The sequence below is a fragment of the Amblyomma americanum genome, chromosome 3, assembly GCF_052857255.1.
Source record: "Amblyomma americanum isolate KBUSLIRL-KWMA chromosome 3, ASM5285725v1, whole genome shotgun sequence".
Lineage (NCBI taxonomy): Eukaryota > Metazoa > Arthropoda > Arachnida > Ixodida > Ixodidae > Amblyomma > Amblyomma americanum.
This window is the reverse complement of record NC_135499.1, coordinates 162,247,641-162,266,182: the sequence shown is the minus strand read 5'-3', so window position 1 is coordinate 162,266,182 and position 18,542 is coordinate 162,247,641. Positions and strand designations below refer to the sequence as shown.

Here is an 18,542-nt window from a genome sequence, read left to right as displayed (position 1 = left end):
TGGAGGCAACGGCTCAAGGTCAGTGTGACCACGGCGAAAGCGCGACAATGCTGAAGAGGCGAAGCAGCTGGTGTAGTGTAGCTCTCACTACAAAACCATCGTGGCCAATGTGGTTCCTTCGAGGATCACAGATCCATCAAAGGGTGGAGTGAGCACTCTTCCTTTTCCAAAAGACCCTTTTCCAAAACATTTCACGCCTGAAAAGTTGAGCACCAGGCTGGAGGAAAGGTTGTACTCATTGTAAAACAGGTGGGTAACCAGCAGCGTTGTGCGCCCTTGACTGGAGCGCCGGTGGTAGTGGCTTGCTCGGCACCAGTGTATGCTTATTAAGCCTACAAGCACTTTAACCAGAACACTATAAACCATCTTCTGCACTGAAATGCTGCGGGGGCAGCAGGACCTTCAGACCCCAAGCGATTTGGGGAGATCAGGAGTGCAAAAATGCCCCTAACCCCTCTCGCACCACAGCTAATGCTTAAACATTCATGTTACACATTTGTGACTGTCCTGGGAGATTGGCTGGCACCACTGGCCATCACAAATTCGTCGGATCATGCTGTTTTGAAGCAAACGATGCTAAACACTGGCGACACGAACGAGGCTGACCGTGCTTCTGCTTATGATGGTGGATGGATAGACTGGCAAAAAGGCAGGTGGGCAGGCAGAAGTGCGCTATGAAATTTCAAATTTCGTCGTTATGAACCCTCCCCCCAGATTTATGTCAACTCTTCTGAAAAAGAAAGTGGGTTCATTATGCAAGTAAATAAGGTATTTAATCGGAGTGACCGTGACTGTGCGCTCTAAATGCTACACCGGCTTTTTTAGAAAGACCAAACAAGTAATAGGTAGGATTCGAAATACAGCGGAATCTACTTAATTTGTACTATTTCAACTAGGAGTTTATTCGAACATCCAGTTGTTGTTCCCTTTAATTAGGAAAAATTTTCATTCCCTTTCAAGCTCAAATTTTTAAAGTCAACATTGTTGCAGGGCCGGTTTCAAAACAGCATGAAAGTGTCTAACACTTGAAGTTACTTTGGCAGAGTCAAACCAAAAAAATGCAGACCAGAGAGTTTTTGTCGCTGCTATTAAAGACAAGCGTCATGTTTATAAACAAAGGTGGTGCTGCCGCCGCCAGCAATGTGGCGTGCAGGCAAAAACGCAGCGTGCCTGCACTGCGCCAAGCGATGCTGCCTTTGAAACCAACTCGCATATGCGAATATTTCAAGGCGTGTGTGTCTCTTCTCATTAGAAAGATTTTTGTTGATGCCCGGAGAGTAGTACAGCATTTTTTCAATCTGTTCGCCAGACGCAATCACCAGGCGGAGCGCTGCATCAGCTTCCTTTTACGCTCTTAGTTGGCAGCAACAGCGCAGCTATGGTAGTCTATGCTAACTTATTAAACGAAAACGAGAAACCAGGAGGTAAACACTGAAACTAACCATCTACAGCCTCCACTTCTGGACCGATAGAGCATATCTGATAGCTAAGTGCAAGTAGTAGTACTACGGAATGCATGACGCAAAGCAGCTTTTTCACATGACAACCCTTGTGATGTGCTCCCTGTTTTCGCCGAGCCACTTCACTCCTGAGTATGTGGAACATTACTGGATGTCTTATACAGTCGAGTCCACTTATAACAATATTCAAGTGACACGAAAATTCCATTGTTATAACCGATAATTGTTATAAATGGGTTGCATGAAAAAAGTATAAAAACCGTAAAAAGGGGTCACGGACGGCAAGTGACATGCGAGCTCCGCCGAGGCACCGTTTTGTTGGCCCCGAAAGGGGCCTTGTAAAAAATATGAGACGGTTGCCGCGGCTGCCTCCCAGCTTGAGAAATCCCGAAGAAACACTGGGGTGAAATCGCCACAAGCCTCTCGCAACATACCTTTCACTGGCTTGCACGAGAAAACCCCACGTCTGTCAGCCTTGCTTGCTTCACGCGAAGCTTGCTGACATCCTTCTCAATGGCCTCTCTTTGAAGCGCTGTATTCAGCCGCCATCTGGCTGGAAGTCCACACTGTTAATCAGCAGGGAAAACTGCTTCGCCGTTGTGGTCAGAATTGGCCCGGTGATAGGCAAGTTCTGGGCACGGGCACCAAGAAACCACATGTAGAGGGCCTCCTCCACCTCCTTATAGGCGCTTGTCGAAAGCGTTTGTGCCCACGTCAAGTGAGCACTTTTCTTTGTCGAACTTTTCAGCAGAGCAGATGATCGTCGACACCGTCGGTTGCGATAGTGCATACTTCTTAACCAAGCCATACATTTTCTTACCGTCTTTGTAGTCCTTCACAATACTGCACTTAGTCTCCAAATTGATAGCCGAGCACTTTCTTTTCACCGGCAACGTCGTCAGATAATCAGCGGGCGGATCAGCCATCTTCCGTTTCGGCATTGATTCAAGCAAGATGGAGAAACCACATGGCCAGGAACGACTTCGACGCAATCAACTAACACAAACAACCAAATCCGTTGGCAGAACTGCGCAGAATGAGGGGCAAGCGAGCAGATCAGCGCTGCTCGCATGTTGGTGAAGTCCATTTGTGTTTCGGAGGGTGGCGCGGCGTAGAGTTATGGGCACAGCCCATTTGTGTTCGGAGGGGTGGAAGGGCAGCGGGAGTGAGGCGCGCGAGGCTGGCGATGCGGAGAAGGCCAGAGAAGAGGTTCTATTGTATTGTAAGAGGTTCTATTCTACTGCGGCGGGCAGGATGCAGCAGCTAAAATTTCTTTCTTTTTTTTCTTTTCAAGGATTTCGCATTCCACTATCTTTTGGCACAAGCACTCAGGAGCCAGACTTCATTGTTATAACCGATAATGCAGCATGGGGGCACCATAGTAAGCGGCTTATTTTACTGTAGAAAACATACAAAAGTGGACGGTGCAGCAGCTTTTCATTGTTGTAACCGATATATTGTTAAAACCGGTATCGTTATAAGTGGGTTCAACTGTAGCTACTTTGAATAGGGCATGCAAATGCGATATCTCTCTCTATTCTTTGAAACTTTGTCGAGTGCGCAACGAACTTAAATGTTTTCTTCTGCTTGTTGAAATAGACATTTCTGGTAGGAATCGAGGTTTCGCTTCACCGGTATTGTCCGCAGAATGCTCTTTTTGTTCTCTTGCCTTTGGTAGAGCTGTAAAAGCGCATACATAGACGGTCTCCTCAAGCTTCCAATGAAATTGACATTGCTCTGCAGAGCTTAATATTTTAAGTCGCTCTGCTAATTTTAAAATTTGCACTCAGGTGTGTGTCTTATGCCGCTTCATCAAAGTGACTTTTAGTGCTGTAGTTGCTGTTTTCACCAGGTTCTGATCCACCTGCAATGGTAAAATTCAGGTAATCTGCGAAATAACACTGCATGACTTTGCCCATATCCTAGCGACATTTAATCATTTTCTATGACCGATGTTCAACCTCGCGAAAACGAATATGCGTCGTACGTACTACTATGACAGTGCTGCTTCAAACGTCGCTTTTAGTGGCTCCTAAAAACACTGAAGGCAACTGGCAGCAGCTGTTTTTTGTTTTTTTTTTCGCCCGAAGAAATGACTGGGACACAGAGTGGATGATTGGCATCTGATAAGGGTCCCCTGTGTTCAACTTACGATCACACGCACACGAAATATCGTGTCTAAACTTCTCATGAGAGCACGACAGAATGCGAACGAGTTGCAGGAGTTGATTCTTGCACTGTTCGCCATGTGACTGAAGAGCAAACATGCGGATTAGGAGATGCAAACTATCACATTTAGATGCAGAAATGCAATACTAGCCGTGCAGCCGATCCGTCGCCGAACTTGTCCCACTCCACGGCTGCTGCCAATCGCTTTTGCCCCCATGTGAACGCAATAAACTTGTGGAAACTTATAAGTTTCTGCGTTTCTCCAAGCCTTGTGACTCAACCAACCACACCACAGCTCGACGGTACAACGCGAATTTTGTCAAAAAAACCGCATGCGTAGCATACCCAAGGCGCACTGTATCACCTTTTGCCTACACAACGAAAGTCACTGCTGACTCCAGCGCTGACGCATCTCCTTGACCTCATGGCCTGACGCTCGTCTACTGGAGCAGAGTATCGTGACTTCATGCAAGGAGCACAATGCACAAACTGCAGCAAAAACCTCCAACATCAGCAGACATGCCCAGAAAAAATGCTAGTGCCCCTCTCCTCATATGATGCAGTGGTTGTTCTCTCTCCCGACTACAGAATAACAGCCAATCAGAGATAACGAACAAGAGCAACAGCCTACAAGTGAAGAAAGCTCAAAGCCTTTGACATCTTTACAGCAAACAACATGAAGCAGTACTATCTGCTTGTGATGTATGCTAACAAGATGCAATTCGAACAGTCATATGACCCCCTTAGCCAGGCAATCAAGGATATCATTGTGAACACCACAGCTGAGTCGCACTGCACTATGCATCGTGTGGAAATGGCAAATAAAGCGCAAAGTTTAATTATATGAGTAGCCTCCTCACTCATTTGCAGCCACTAGCAGGGGTGGCTACTGATTGAACACAAGTAACTAGATGCCAAGGAAGCAGGCCACCTGCCGGTCATGATGATGGACCAATGAAATGTAAACCACGCCTTACACAGAGCACTACAGTCGATTCCAAATATATCGAACAGTCAAAACACCCGCTTGAAAATTTCATGCAAAAGAACAGCACTACTGAACGTGTTTATCGAATTCTCGTCAGTGGAACATTTAAAATATCGAATGATGTGCTGTGCCCTTGTGAGTGGTGCTTCTACTGATGGTCCTCCAGCAATAAATTTCGAAGCTCGGTTGCTTGGTTCAGAGTCAGATGAGTGAGAAGACGCCCTAAAACTCCATGACGTCAGGAATGAATGGCGGCAGCCTTGGGTCTCGCGGTCCTATTTCCCATGCGACCCTGCAGTAATGCGAGGAAGCCAGCAGTCGGTATCGGTAGACCAGCTCCAATGCAGTGAAGCTAACCTAGCTCACCGAAGGCTACTGGTGCTTTTCATCAGGCCTGCTTCGTTGCTGCCGAAGGCATTGCAGAACCCAATTTTACCTTAATCTTAACGAAATATTATTGTGTTTACATTGCACTGGTAACACAATTAGGCCTCTTAAGATAGGCACTGATTAGTTCCATAGCACCCATCAGTGGCGGCTTTGATGTGAAGCAGGTTAGGTTAGTAATTCACTGCCAATATGCCAGCGGGCGGCACGTCACTGCAGAAAACACATCCCTACATTGGTGCACCGTATCCTTATTTCTTAACTTCAGATAAGTCTTATTTATTGCCGTGTTTCATAATCGAATTATCAATATATCGCACTATTTCATGATACCCTTAGAGTTCGATATATCCGGGATCGACTGTACTTGTTGCTGGGCTGTGTTGTTCATACTTGACAAATCTACAGGGGCAAAATTCAAAGACATGGAATGAGAGGGCAGGATGCGCGCAACCCTTTACTCCTCGCATCCCATCCTCTCAGTCAGTCTGTGGCTTCGGTTGGCTCACTTGTATTTTTGCTCAAGCTCACCCCTTATACTCAGTGGATGGGCCCCCTTCATCCCTATCTTGGACAAGGTATATTAGCTATGCCAAAAGAGAGTGCGAGTGAGCTTTGGTTCAAGCTTTTATCACTGGTTGAGGCACATATGACTCTAACGCCTTGCAAATAAGACAGCAACAGAGAGATATATGCAATGTGCTTGCTTATTGGAAATGTCCAAATATGGTCAGGTGTCCTTTAAACCTGCCTATGCACTCCTTCCTTCAGGTCAATGCCATCATAGCTTTGGCATCTTTGCATATCAGATGCTGGCCAGTGCACTGTGACATAAGCATTGAAGATGGGGCATTCCTCCCAAATAGATAAACTGAACTAAAAGTGAAGAGGCTAAAGTTTAAAAAAAATGGCCGAAGTTCAATACTTCTCTTGTTAATGGTACAAAAGAAAAAATGAGTTTTATGGGGCCCCTTAAGAAAATTCGAACCTACCATGTCAGGGCCAATTCAACAAATATATTATTGGCTCATGAACCTTTTCATTTTTCTCTTCTCACATTATGCCACCACACCCTGAATCAATCGCACAGCTAGTCGAGTCATGCGAACAGAGGGAGCTCAACACAACATACCACCACAGCCAGCGAAGGCATCAAGAGTCCTCAGCCTCGGCCTTGGCATCTCCTTCTCCCTAGAGTTCTGGGAGGAAAAGGATGCTTGCAAAAAATGCATTTTTTTCCAGGTTTGAGGTACACAGCAGCAAAAGAGTTACATCTGTATACTTTTCCCTGGCTTTTAGTCCTGTGCATAAGTGCACAGTTCAAAAGATAGACAGGGCAATATCCTTTAGATTTGTTATGAAACTATTTCCAAAGGAAGGATAAAAATGCTGAAATGTACTTTCAAATGTGCCCTACCTCATGACTTTTGAGCTGGTCCTGGGGTGCAACATTCAAGAACTTCCTGGTTCTACTGTGATACATCTGAAATTTGGGAAGGCCAGGTTCAGCCAGATGCATAATAGTCACAGTGCGGCACATTTAGTCACACAAAATAAGCCAGAAATGGTGCAGCACAAAGCAGGCTCGGTCAGAGTCAAAAGAAAAAAAATTACTTGAAGATTTTTTTTTTTTTTGCCAAGTTGACACCACTGCAACAATGCAGCAACAAAGCACTGATGTCCCATGTGATGCATGCCATCACACATTATATGCTTGCAGGCTATATTATGTCTGTGCCACTTGGTGAATGATCATTTATGGTGATTACAATAAGGTTAACATCAAACAGTTTTAAATATGACACTAAAGCTACACACGACAGTCCCAGTGATGCCTGCTGTCCAATGCAGAACTCTGTAAAGTTATATGCAGTGAGTTTTTCTCAAGTTTAGCATCCCATGTACTCCATTTCAATCCAAAGAGTACCAGTCAATGTCAAATCTTCAAATTAAAATTCATGATATGTTTTAAAGCAAAAACATTACTAGTCCCATTACGAAAAAGCTGGTGGCGTATATGTGTATGTGTGTGTGTGTGTACACGCAGATGGTACAGAAAATCCTAGCAATGGCAAGAAAAATACGGGGACATCCTCAAGTGGCCGTATGATGCACACAGCAAGCCGAGCACAGCCACTTCTGACAATCATATATACGTCGTTCGTCCACGCATACTCGCCAGCCAGTTTTCCAGACAACACTCATATCAAAATTGTGACGCAACTGTTTGTCGTGCAGCATTCCGGGTGGTATCACACGATTTTTCGTTGCATATAGCTTACATGTGCAAGTCAAGTTGGAGACTAGCTTGCGACAGCATTCTGGGTGGTGTCATACACGCATGTGTGTGTGGATGGGTGTCAGCGCACCCAGGGACAGTAATGCTTTCGCACTGCCACATGTAAGCAGTGTTAAGTGTTTCTGTTGCATTTTATTCGAGTTTCCCATATTACGTGGCACTGAGTGAACAATATCAACTTTTAATGTAGTTAGCCTTCCTCCGGGGCAGGTTTGCATTTAGAACTCTAATTTAGAATTTACTAACAGCAGGCACAGTAATGCAAGTGAGCACCTCTCAGGCATTTGCATGCATTCAGAAAGAGCACTAATAAAATATGTGCCAGGTATGAATTAAAAGACAGCAAAGCTCACTACACTTCCAATTCTTTCTTTTGCATGTGCCCTATCTGCCTCTGCTCTCTTGTCAACTAAACTTTCTGAGCTTTCGTTTTTTCCCTTACACAGCTGTATTACCATACAAAAATTATTTTGGGACTAAGAAGAAAATTTAAGAAAAACAGAAGAGCCCCGGCCCGTGCCACTGGGTATAACAGGGATTCAGTCGGATATATATGAGTACATATAAATTAAAAAGTGGAGCTCTAATGGAGCTGCTCTAGAGTTACACGGAACATAGGTTTGTGTGAGCACTTCGATATACCTCCACGTGCAGATGTCGCATTTGAAACTGAGACCCAGAGGCATCTTCATGGCGTGCTCTATACTGAGCAGCACAGTTGACATGGATAGGTTGTAATGGAAATTCAGAGCTGATTCAGACCTTTGAAAAGATGAATATGTCTCCAGCAGACCAAATTCCTGGACAATCAGGCTGGCCAGACGTGTAGAAGGCAACCTGCACCTTGCCACGGACATCACGCAAGTCTACATCTGCCTCTGCAGAATGATGCACAGGCCAAGGAATCGGTGAACAGGAATGATGAGTGGAGGATAGCACTACTGTTTTCAAGCATTTTTGCAGTGACACTACAATGTTACAACACCCTCCAAGCAAACAAAAGAAAGCCACAGACAATACAGTCACATAGAGATTCGGTAGTTAGATATTACCTACAGAGACTGGCTTGAAAAGAGAAGGTGCACTGACACCACACAGCATATGGGCACCTTCGAGTTTTGCCTTCATCGAAACGCAGAAGGTGCCCATGTGCTGTGCAATGTCAATGCACATTAAAGAACGCCAGGTGGTCTAAATTTATATAAAGCCCACCACTATAGCAACCCCCATAGCCTATGTGTCGCTCTGAGGCATTAAGCGCCACAATTTACAATTTCTTTTTTAAAAAAATTGCCACAAAGAATTGTGCGCAAATTCAGGGAAGATGGCATTAACATGAAAAAAATTACAAGTTCAATATCTTAGGCCCAAATAGAGCCAATAACATATACTAGGTTGCTAAGAACATAGAGACTACACTGCATTTTAGACACATTAATAATACTGCCACCATCACCACCACAAAAATTATATTTTAGCAGCATGAAAAATTATCTAGAGCACCGTTCGTGCAAATTGAGCTGACTGTGCACAAAGCAGGTTCCTGGTTTGCAATGCACTTAGTCTTGGATTATTTCTGCTTCATGGTGTGCAGATCTGCACAAAAATAAGGTCATGAATCATCTTTAAGACATCGCTGAAATGTTTCACCTTGTGAAAAGTTTTACATTATGGCATTCAAGGAACTTACCTTCTTCAGTGTAGTAGAGCACGTTCAAGCCCTCTCTAAGACAGGCGTCCTTGTCCATGTGTGTGTCCTCAGGTCTGAATGAAGGTGGGAAGCAGTAGACAGTTCAATAGAAGTATGCATCTCTACATACTTATATTGTTCGTGCTTTAAGATGCTAGTCCCATTTTGCTGCAACCTGCTGAGGTTAGCAAACAGAGTGCAGCAATGAATGCATGATGTCACGAAAGCACTCTGAGCAGAGTGCACTTTATGCCACAACAAGAAGGCTGACTTCCAATGCGGTACAAAATTATGATGCCCGAGCCCGACACAGTATCTTTTAACAGAGCTTCAAAGGATCGTCTTCACCCAACTGATGCAAACATGCAGATGTTACTAAAGTATTACTATGCCAGGAGTAATTACAAACACTATTAAGAGTTTCTCCACTAAATAAAAAAACTTGAATGTTGCGAACTTCCACAAGAAATGCCTGCCTAGCTCTTAATATATGAAATATGAAACATCAGATTGTTCACCAAAGGTGCCCAATTCACAGCTAATTACAGCAAAACACGTGGAACTTGCAGTAATATAGGACGTTTTATGTCCATCGCAATGCACGAGAATAGTGTTTGTCAATACTCTCAAGGTTATGTTGCACGCAACGTAACTACACCCAGAAGTAGAAGGCTGAACAGCCACTGCCATAGCTCAGTTGACAGAGTACCGTGCATGGCATACAGAGGATGTGAGTTTGGACCCCGCTTGTGGTATGTGATTATTTTTTTCTAATAAGTTACCTTTCAGGCACAAAATGATTATTAAACTACTAATTTCCCATTGATTTACACCACAAATGAAAAAAATTCCCGCTATGTTTCCTTGGTTTCGGTGACTACTGGCTCCCTTCATATGTAAAACACTAAGGAAGCATTAAAAAGAGATGTGTACTAAAAGCCTGCCAATATTCCAGACAGCCCAACAGGTGTGCTCAAAAGAAGCATGAAGATAAGCATCAAGTCAGGTAATGACTGTGAGAATAAAACTCCCAAAAGAAAGGAAAGTTTACAGACTTAGCCATCAATAGGAGCAATGCTCCTCCCTCTCCTTCATTTCACGACCAAACCAAAAGTGAACCCTCTTCAAAGTTTCAAAATTTTCTTCAGGTTTCAAGATGCACAAGGGCTAATCCACGACAATCTTAGGTTGAAAGCTCTACAGGTCACAACCTTTCAATGGAACCTATGGCATTCAGCTTGCATAAAGTGGGACGCTTAGCATTATATTGAAATAGAATAATATTAAGTCAGAAAACCACACTGCTTGGCCTTGACTTTCTGTCAAAGAATGCAAGGATGTTGACATGTTGATCAGCACAGACGGTTGTACCTTACTCCAGGAATCTCATGTAAGTGATCGATGAATGCTGCACTGTTCTATCACCCTCATACACAAGAATAACAATAGCTGACAGCATAAGAACAAGTTTAAGAGGTGATGCTTAAAGTATTCAAGAGAACCAGAGTGAAAACTCTCTCTAAGAAAAATCTTACAACAAAGTATTTCTTCTTTCCAATGCAACAACCTACCTTTAAAACTTCCTTATTCTGAGGCTAGCCGTGTCTTGCCTACTGCAGGCCGCTTTGCCCACAATTGACAGGATCCTGGCAACTTGGAACAGTGCGTCTCTCTTCTTTTCTAATTTTGGTCGAGCCTACAAAGTAGCACAAAGTAAAATACCAATTAACCAACACCAAGTGCAATTCAATCTGAAACCTCTCATGACTTTATGGGCCCAAAAGCTAGGTGGTTGTTAAAGCAGCACATAATGGAGGTCCATTTTTTGTGTGCTTTGGAATTTCAAAACTAAACTGATTGCAATTTATCAAATGACAGTGCCAGTGAAAAATATCAAGCATTTTTTATTTTTTCATCTGAGAAAGACATTGTGGAAGTATACAGAATCATAATTTGAAGTAGTTGGCTTAAACATTGCATCTAAGCTTCCAGACCTATAAGAAAACAGAATGTGTCGAATGCTACTGATCAGATGATTTAATTGAAAAAACTTGAGAAATCATGCATTCTCAAAGTTACATCAATTCTTGTTTTCCAGCCACACAACTAATTGTCTTCAGTAATGTCTGTAAATGAAAACTATAATGCCACTTCCTCAGTGTCTACAAACAGTTTAGACTCATACATGTTTTCATTATACACAAGATACAAGGTACATTATGAAAGTAATGTGCATGATTTTATTATGACGCGACTATCCATAGCAGCACAGTAGAACCGGTCGGGAAGTGTGGCGAGGGTTCTGCCCTGCCAACGGAGCCGGTCGCCAGTTTACTCCGAGCAGTGTGAGCGGATAACACAGCGCAATGAAGCGTTCACTTGAACAGCAATACACTACCAAGTTTTGCGCGAGGCTTGGAAAGAATGCAACCAAACATTCCAGATGCTTCAAGAGACCTTCAAGAATGACTGCATTTCAAGGTCGCAGTTCGGAAGGTGGCACCATTCAAGGAGGGCCGGGAGGAGGTTGTCAACGAACCCCATTCTGGATGCCCAGGAACGACCAGAAGCGACGAAAACATGGATCTTGTGTGCGAAGTTTTGTGTTCTGACCGTCGATTGAGCATCCAGAAAATTGCTGACACCCTACACATGTCCACATTTGCAGTCCATGGGATAGTGACCGGGGATCTGCAAATGCGCAAGGTCTGCACAAAGGTTGTGCCGAAAGTGTTGACGGAAGACAAGAAAGAACTACTGTCAAGAATTGCTGGATTTGATTTAAAATGAGTCAGACTTTCTTAACTCTGTCATAACCAGAGACGAATCCTGGATGTTCGAGTACGAACCAGAATCGAAACCGTAGAGCAGCGAATGGCACATAAAACCACCCCCCCCCCCCCCCTGCCCCCAAGAAAGTGCGAAATTTTTTTATAGCTCCCCACATCAGATGACAATTCATTTAAATGCCGCTAAGAATGGCCACCGATGTATATCTCGCTGCCTGATTGTGCAAGTGGTAGATGTTTCGTTTTTACGAGGTGTCTAAAGCACATGGTCAATGCGGTGACAACATGATGAGACTTTTGTTCTTATCTCCATATTGGCCTCATCTTATATATAACATTTCTACAGCTCTCTTGAAAAGAAGGGGAGCATGAAACCTTGCCAGGATAACAGTGGTAGCAGCTGCCTTACAGTGTGTTACGTTTCGCCTACGACGCGCGGTATAGCCGGCGCGGATGCAACGGACGCCGGGGCTTCGTTCAAAGTGGCGGTCATTTTGGGCCCGTTCAGTGCTGCCGTAACGCCTCCCGCCAAGCGCGTCCAGGCAGGTTTCAATGCCACGTGTCGTCGTGTGTGCGTGTGTGTGTGTGTGTGCATGTTGGTGCCCACGCTTGTCAAAGCGCGGCAGCCGGGGAGAGGAGCTCCCCAACTGGGAGGCGAGGAGGTCTGACCGGCGCCGGCCCGGCGGACGCGTCACTTCACGTCTCAACATGTCCGTGCGTCGCCGTCTAGTGCGACTCATCCCGAGCCGTTCCTTCTTGCCCTCGACTCCGTGGGTATAAAAGCAGCTGCCCCGGACGCCAAAGAGAGACTTCGATTTCTTCCTTCGAGTAACGTGGTCGCCCTGACCGGCTGCTCTTTTGCGATGCCAGAATAAACAAGTTGTTCTGTTGGCAGTCGACTCATCCTTTGCCAGGACCTTCGGATGTTTCCAGCTGTGCCCCAGGCCGCCAGGCCAACGCTACCCTTGGGGCTTGCAACCCATTTGCAACAAGTGTTAAGGCTCGAAGGCAGCCACCCTATGAAGACGAACCACAGGAAAGTCTTTGTTTTGGGTACTTTTTTCCGTGATCTTCTACCCAACTTTCAGTACACTGAGGCCTTGTTCCTTGAGTTACATTTATGTATTTTTGAAGCGAAAAGCTTCACTATGCCAGGTAAGGCAGTTGTCACGTAGGCCGAAGGATGACCTTGAAAGACCTTCAGCCTAAACGTTAGCCGTGTATGACCATGTGTGGTACAGTTATGGTATCGAACCCTTGACCCATGACCTTTGTAGATCTTTGACCTCTGACATTTGGTGACCTTTGGATTGACCTTAAGCACATCCGATGAGGTGATGTGAAGCCACGTGATGACATCCGATGGGGGTGTCGTAAGACCATGCGATACCATGTCATAGCCATGTGGTCGTGCGGGTATATATAGAATGGCTGTCACGAGCATGTAGCAGAGCTGCCATGGACAAGCCGCAGACGCTTAGCAAGCGTCCTTGCGTTTCTCAATTCCAGGCTTAGCCAAGTTAAGCCACTGCCAATTTTATTTTTTTCCTCGCTCTGCATCTGCAAAGTCGATCCTCACATTACAATCGTGGTTGCATTACATTCAGGTAAATACAGTACTTGTGCATGCTTATTTATGTTACTGTGCTCAGTGAATTCAAATCACTACAGCTGTCACTGTCATTTCTTTGCACCAGGAGATGGCTCATGCTTTCTATTGCACCCCCAGAGTCTTCCATGTGGCCTCTCCGAGCCCAAAGTCATCATCATCATCAGCCTTACTACACCCACTGCAAGGCAAAGGCCTCTCCCATGTCTCTCCAATTAACCCTGTCCTTTGCCAGCTGACTCCACCCTTTGCCTGCAAACTCCTTAATTTCATCTGCCCACCTTACCTTCTGCCGCCCCCTGCTACGCTTACTTTCCCTAGGAATTCACTCAGTTACCCTTAAGGACCAGCGGTTATCTTGCCTTCGCATTACATGCCCTGCCCAAGCCCATTTCTTCCTCTTGCTTTCGACTAGGATGTCCTTAACCCGTGTTTGTTCCCTCACCCACTCTGCCCGCTTCCGGTCTCTTAACGTTACACCTATCATTTTTCTTTCCATGGCTCGCTGTGTTGTCCTTAACTTAAGCTGAACTCTTTTCGTTAGCCTCCACGTTTCTGGCCCGTAGGTGAGTACTGGTAAGATATAGCTGTTGTACACTTTTCTCTTGAGGGAAATTGGTAAACTGCCACTCATGATCTGAGAGAACCTGCCATATGCGCTCCACCCCATTCTTATCCTTCTAGTTATCTCCCTCTCATGATCCGGATCAGCTGTCACTACCTGCCCTAAGTAGACGTATTCCTTTACAACTTCCAGGCTCTCACCGCCAATTGTGAAGTACTGTTCCCTTGCTAGACTGTTGAACATTACCTTGGTTGGAGCCCAAAGTGATAAGAGTCTACTTGGATAAAACCAGCTCCCGGGAGAACCAAGTACACAGAAGCAAGCAATTTCTCATTTTAGCCGAACGGATATCAGCTAAGTGCCGACACCAAATGCATTATTACACAAAACAAATTTGAAAATGCTGTACAAACTGAAGAAAGCAAATGAATATCAGTTCCCAGAACCTCTTCCCCAAAATGCGCAGGAGAAAAATGAGCAACTGTATACTTGTTGCAAATAAAATCATTGGTTTGACTTGCATATTATCAGATAATACAGCAAAGCAAAAATGTGTCATTGCAGCTCAAAGCAGTGTGCAACTCTGCGATGCTGCTGCTTTCTTCTCAATTCTCATCAATGTTTGCACTCCACTAACAATTTACTCACAAGATGGAGCATGGTATGGAGCTGATTATGAGTCTAAAATGAAAATGAGCAGCAACCTCACAAGATAACCTCCATGGCAGTACACTTTCTGAACATAAGGTAAACAGGAAAATGTAGGGGGTGGTAGGAATTCGTTGTCTAGAGTACATAATTTTTCACTTGGAGAAGGTTTTTTACAATCATTTATGTTTTCTTCAGTGGTCCCCGCTAGGCGAAAAACCTTAAAAATGAAGATAAGGAGCTCACTAAAGAGAGAGAGAAAAAAAACTTTATTTGTCAGTAAGAACATGGCAATCCTCTTGGGTTTCCTCAGCCGCTCCAGGTGGCCAACAATTGAAGTCTGTTGGCAACCTCTTGCACTCTTTCCAAGGCCTGGAACTGGACATCCGGGTCTAGGCTGGCGAGAGCAGCTTCCCATTGTTCAAGCGAGGCAGATGTGACTAGATCTGCCCGAGGCTCCTCCGCGCAGCCCCAAATTATGTATTCTAACGTGGCTGGCTCGCGGCATGGCTGGCTTGCCGCATAGTTGATAGTACGGATTTACAAAATCAGGAAAGATATTGGCGTACCTGCACGGGTTTGGCTGCGACCGCGTATGCAGCCGTAACCACATGGTGGCCTGTTCTCGGCTGAGCGAAACGCGCGGAGGAGGCAGGCACGCTATAAGCTCCCTGTGATAGTAGTTGTTAATGGCCTGATATGTATCCAACGCCTCACCTCGTGAGACCCACTGAAGAATAATGGGCTTTCTTAGCATGTATAATAGTGCAATAATAAACTGTCAGAACTTCAACTGAAACATAAAATCATGAGGCACTGCAACAAACATCTTCAGTTTCTGCAAATTTAATTAGCCGTCAGCGTAATTATCGTAAACAGAGGTAACGGGCCACAAGCACTGTGTTTCATTTGCTCAAAGAGCATATTACTGAAGCATTCAGTTTTGCTAATAAAATCCGGGTCTGCTCCCTTTCACCCCCCCCCCCCCCCCCTTTTTTTTTTCAATACAACAGAGGTGCATTGCAACCTTGATACTTAGAGGATGCTAAGCTGAGGCATATAGTGCATATTGTGCAGTAGTGATACATGAGAGGACTGATAACTTGGTTGTTCAACAAGAGAGGTCTGATGACTTAGTTATTTAAAGATACCTCAACACAGATTTAAGCAAGGTATGTAAACACAGTTTGAATGATGAACTAGAGCTGTTCTCCAGCATCATAAGTAAACAAGGAATCTACAGCTTGGAAAATCTCTTTTTGTTCTACCAACAACACTGTAATCACTATGTGACCTCTTTTGTTTCTTCTTATCCAGTAACTCTATCAAATAATGTTGCGCCTTAAATGCAGTGAAATTTCTGACAATCATACCTGTGCTTTTTGGGGACCAAGGCTGAATGCTCCTGGCTTAAGAAAGACACAGTCACCAACGCAGTATTTGGTATTTTGCCACTTTACAAATGAGTAGCAAATGCTGCCATCCTTCTCCTCCGATACCACTTCACCAAACTGGCAGCTATCAGCCTGCGCAGGGAGATGGCAATCAAAATTGAAATTAAGAAAGTGAATCATGAAAGTCCAGTTGATGTAGGAGAAATATGTGCGAGGTTGCATGTGCAACCTCCCAAATATTGTCCCCGCATCAACTGGACATGACGTGCAAAGCACTAAAACAAGTAACGAAAAGACTGCACAGCTACCACAAACACCAGTGTGGAATCCACTAAGAACAAGCAATGCCAATAGATCAACACTGTTTGCATACAGCAAATCTTCAAAAGTAGGTTTGATGTCTTGCTTAGAACAAAAATTTGACCAGCTGGAAACCAAGAATAGACAAAGTAAGAGGAGCGCTGGCACCTAATTAAGCTTTCATGGAGAAGAAAGAAGGGTACGAAAGGGACATGCAAACTTTCAATGGTGCAGCGTGATATATGTAAGAATAATGGGGTGGCTTACTGGAGTTAATATATATAAAGATGTACCTTCTAAAATTAAATGAAACTCAAATATTTCTTGCAAGTTACTGTATTTACACGATTCTAAGCCGACTCGAATGTAAGTCGACACCCCCCATATCACATTTCAGAAAAAGAAAAATAAACTTGGAGGTTCTTTAAAGGGCAAGTGAAGAGGTTTTAAAATTTGAAGAGTTTAAAGGGGTCGAATGTGTGAAACTTGCAGCTAAAGCATGCTTAGTAGTTTTGTGCTAGGATTTTAAATGGTGGCGTAATCGAAGAATAAAGCCGTATCGTCCTTCAGGCTTCTTTGCAGTGCACAGAGACGGACAGAGGACGCAATGATGACGTCACACAGGCAGCACTGCGTTTCCAGCTAAGAAACTGTTGTTTCAAGGAAGCAAACTGATGACACCGAAGGTGAAGCCCACGGAGCATTGTATGGTGGTGTTGGAAAACACACGGCAGCCAGCTCGTGGGCGAAGGCAGCAGACGTGTGAAATTTCGGCAACAATGACGTGATCTTGAGTTCGTCCGCACTTCTTCAATGCAGTGAGAAGCCAGACTATTATTGCGTTTTTTAATCGGCAATTACATCACTATTTTAAAAGCTAGTGCAAAACTACTCGGCATGCTTTACCTAGAAGCTTCATAGATTCATTTCTTAAAAAACCTCAAATTCTCCAAAAACCATTCCACCTTCCCGTTAAGTGTGGCCTTTAATGTGACAGCATTATACCTGCGGCCACCACTTATCACCAGCCGCTATCGGCTTCCGCACGCAGACGTGCCCATGGGCAAATTCCAAAACGAAAATGTATTAGTCACTGGACCACTCGTCCACACTTGTGCCATCGTCCTCACTAGCGCTGCCGTCGTGATCGCTGCTGCGGTCTCACAGCTCGTCAATCTAACATCGTCGTGCAGCGAAACCCCGCACTTCGCAAATAGCCACATCTTGACATAGGGTGGAACAGCTGAAAATTTTGCCTCGCTGCAGCTGCCACACCTGTATCGCCCGTTAGGAAAGTCGAAATTGTGGCTCAGCACACAGTTGTTCATTGTTTTGGCGTAAAGAATGATAGCCATCTTGATAGTAGCCCTGAACGAGCACCGGACGCTTATCAGACCCGGAGCACAAATGACGACTGAAACGCGGCCAGCAGTAGTCAAATGGGTCAGCGCCAAAGAGAAACTAGGCGTAAGAAGCATCGGCTCCCCCGTCAGCTAGCAAGATTCCCCGGTACTGCTGTCGTTCCGAGTGGCGGCGCCGCTGCGATTGGAACAGCAGCCCTTCCATCAACTACAGATGCTCACTTGAGCGCCAAGTACGCAGATGAAAGTAAAAAAACAACTTGGAGGACGCCTATTAAGAGCAGAATGGGAATGAGTTATTGGGCCGCCGCTAATTATCAGCAGCCACAATCTGCTATCAGCAGCTGCAATCTGCAGCCACGTGTGGGGAGTGGGGTGGGTTCTGCGCGTTGAAAAAGCAGCTGCTCAAGGCCAGCACCAAGAGCTATGCGACGGAGCCGAGCAGCAACAATGCAACCACCCTGTAGCACGCCTAATATCTCTTTTGCCTCGCCTTTATTTATGGCGCCATGCTTTGATTTCGGTTGTAAGTTGACCCCCCATCTCGGATTTTATATTTTGAAAAACAGGTTGACTTGCAATTGGGTAAATACGGCACAGACAACGATGACGAGACAGGAAGGCTGTTATAGTAAACGAAACGATCTAACTTGGCAGCCACAGTCATACACAAAAAATATCATTAGGTTAATGCAGATACAATGATGCACAAAAGCAACTCATTCCCCTTAACCACTTTTTCAGAGGTTCCCCACTTTGGCTGAAGCAAAATTTAACCCACTGAATGTCAATCCTGTATAAAACAAACTTGAAATGATAACTGAGGATGCAGGACTTCACGACTAAATTTCTTTTTCATAAAAATCAAGAGTCTACATAAATC

At 44.7% G+C, this 18,542-nt stretch overlaps 1 pseudogene across 1 annotated transcript in view; it reads right to left on the bottom strand.

The window, feature by feature from the left end:
• Window positions 1–18,542, bottom strand: part of LOC144124227 (DNA (cytosine-5)-methyltransferase PliMCI-like) — a 145,038-nt pseudogene that overhangs the window by 40,121 nt on the left and 86,375 nt on the right. The window contains exons 20-25 of the transcript XR_013313149.1: window positions 15,978–16,130; window positions 10,571–10,689; window positions 8,994–9,067; window positions 8,066–8,181; window positions 6,422–6,487; window positions 6,137–6,203 (exon numbers count right to left, since the gene is read on the bottom strand). The product of XR_013313149.1 is annotated as a DNA (cytosine-5)-methyltransferase PliMCI-like (transcript). The remainder of the gene's footprint in view (window positions 1–6,136; window positions 6,204–6,421; window positions 6,488–8,065; window positions 8,182–8,993; window positions 9,068–10,570; window positions 10,690–15,977; window positions 16,131–18,542) is intronic.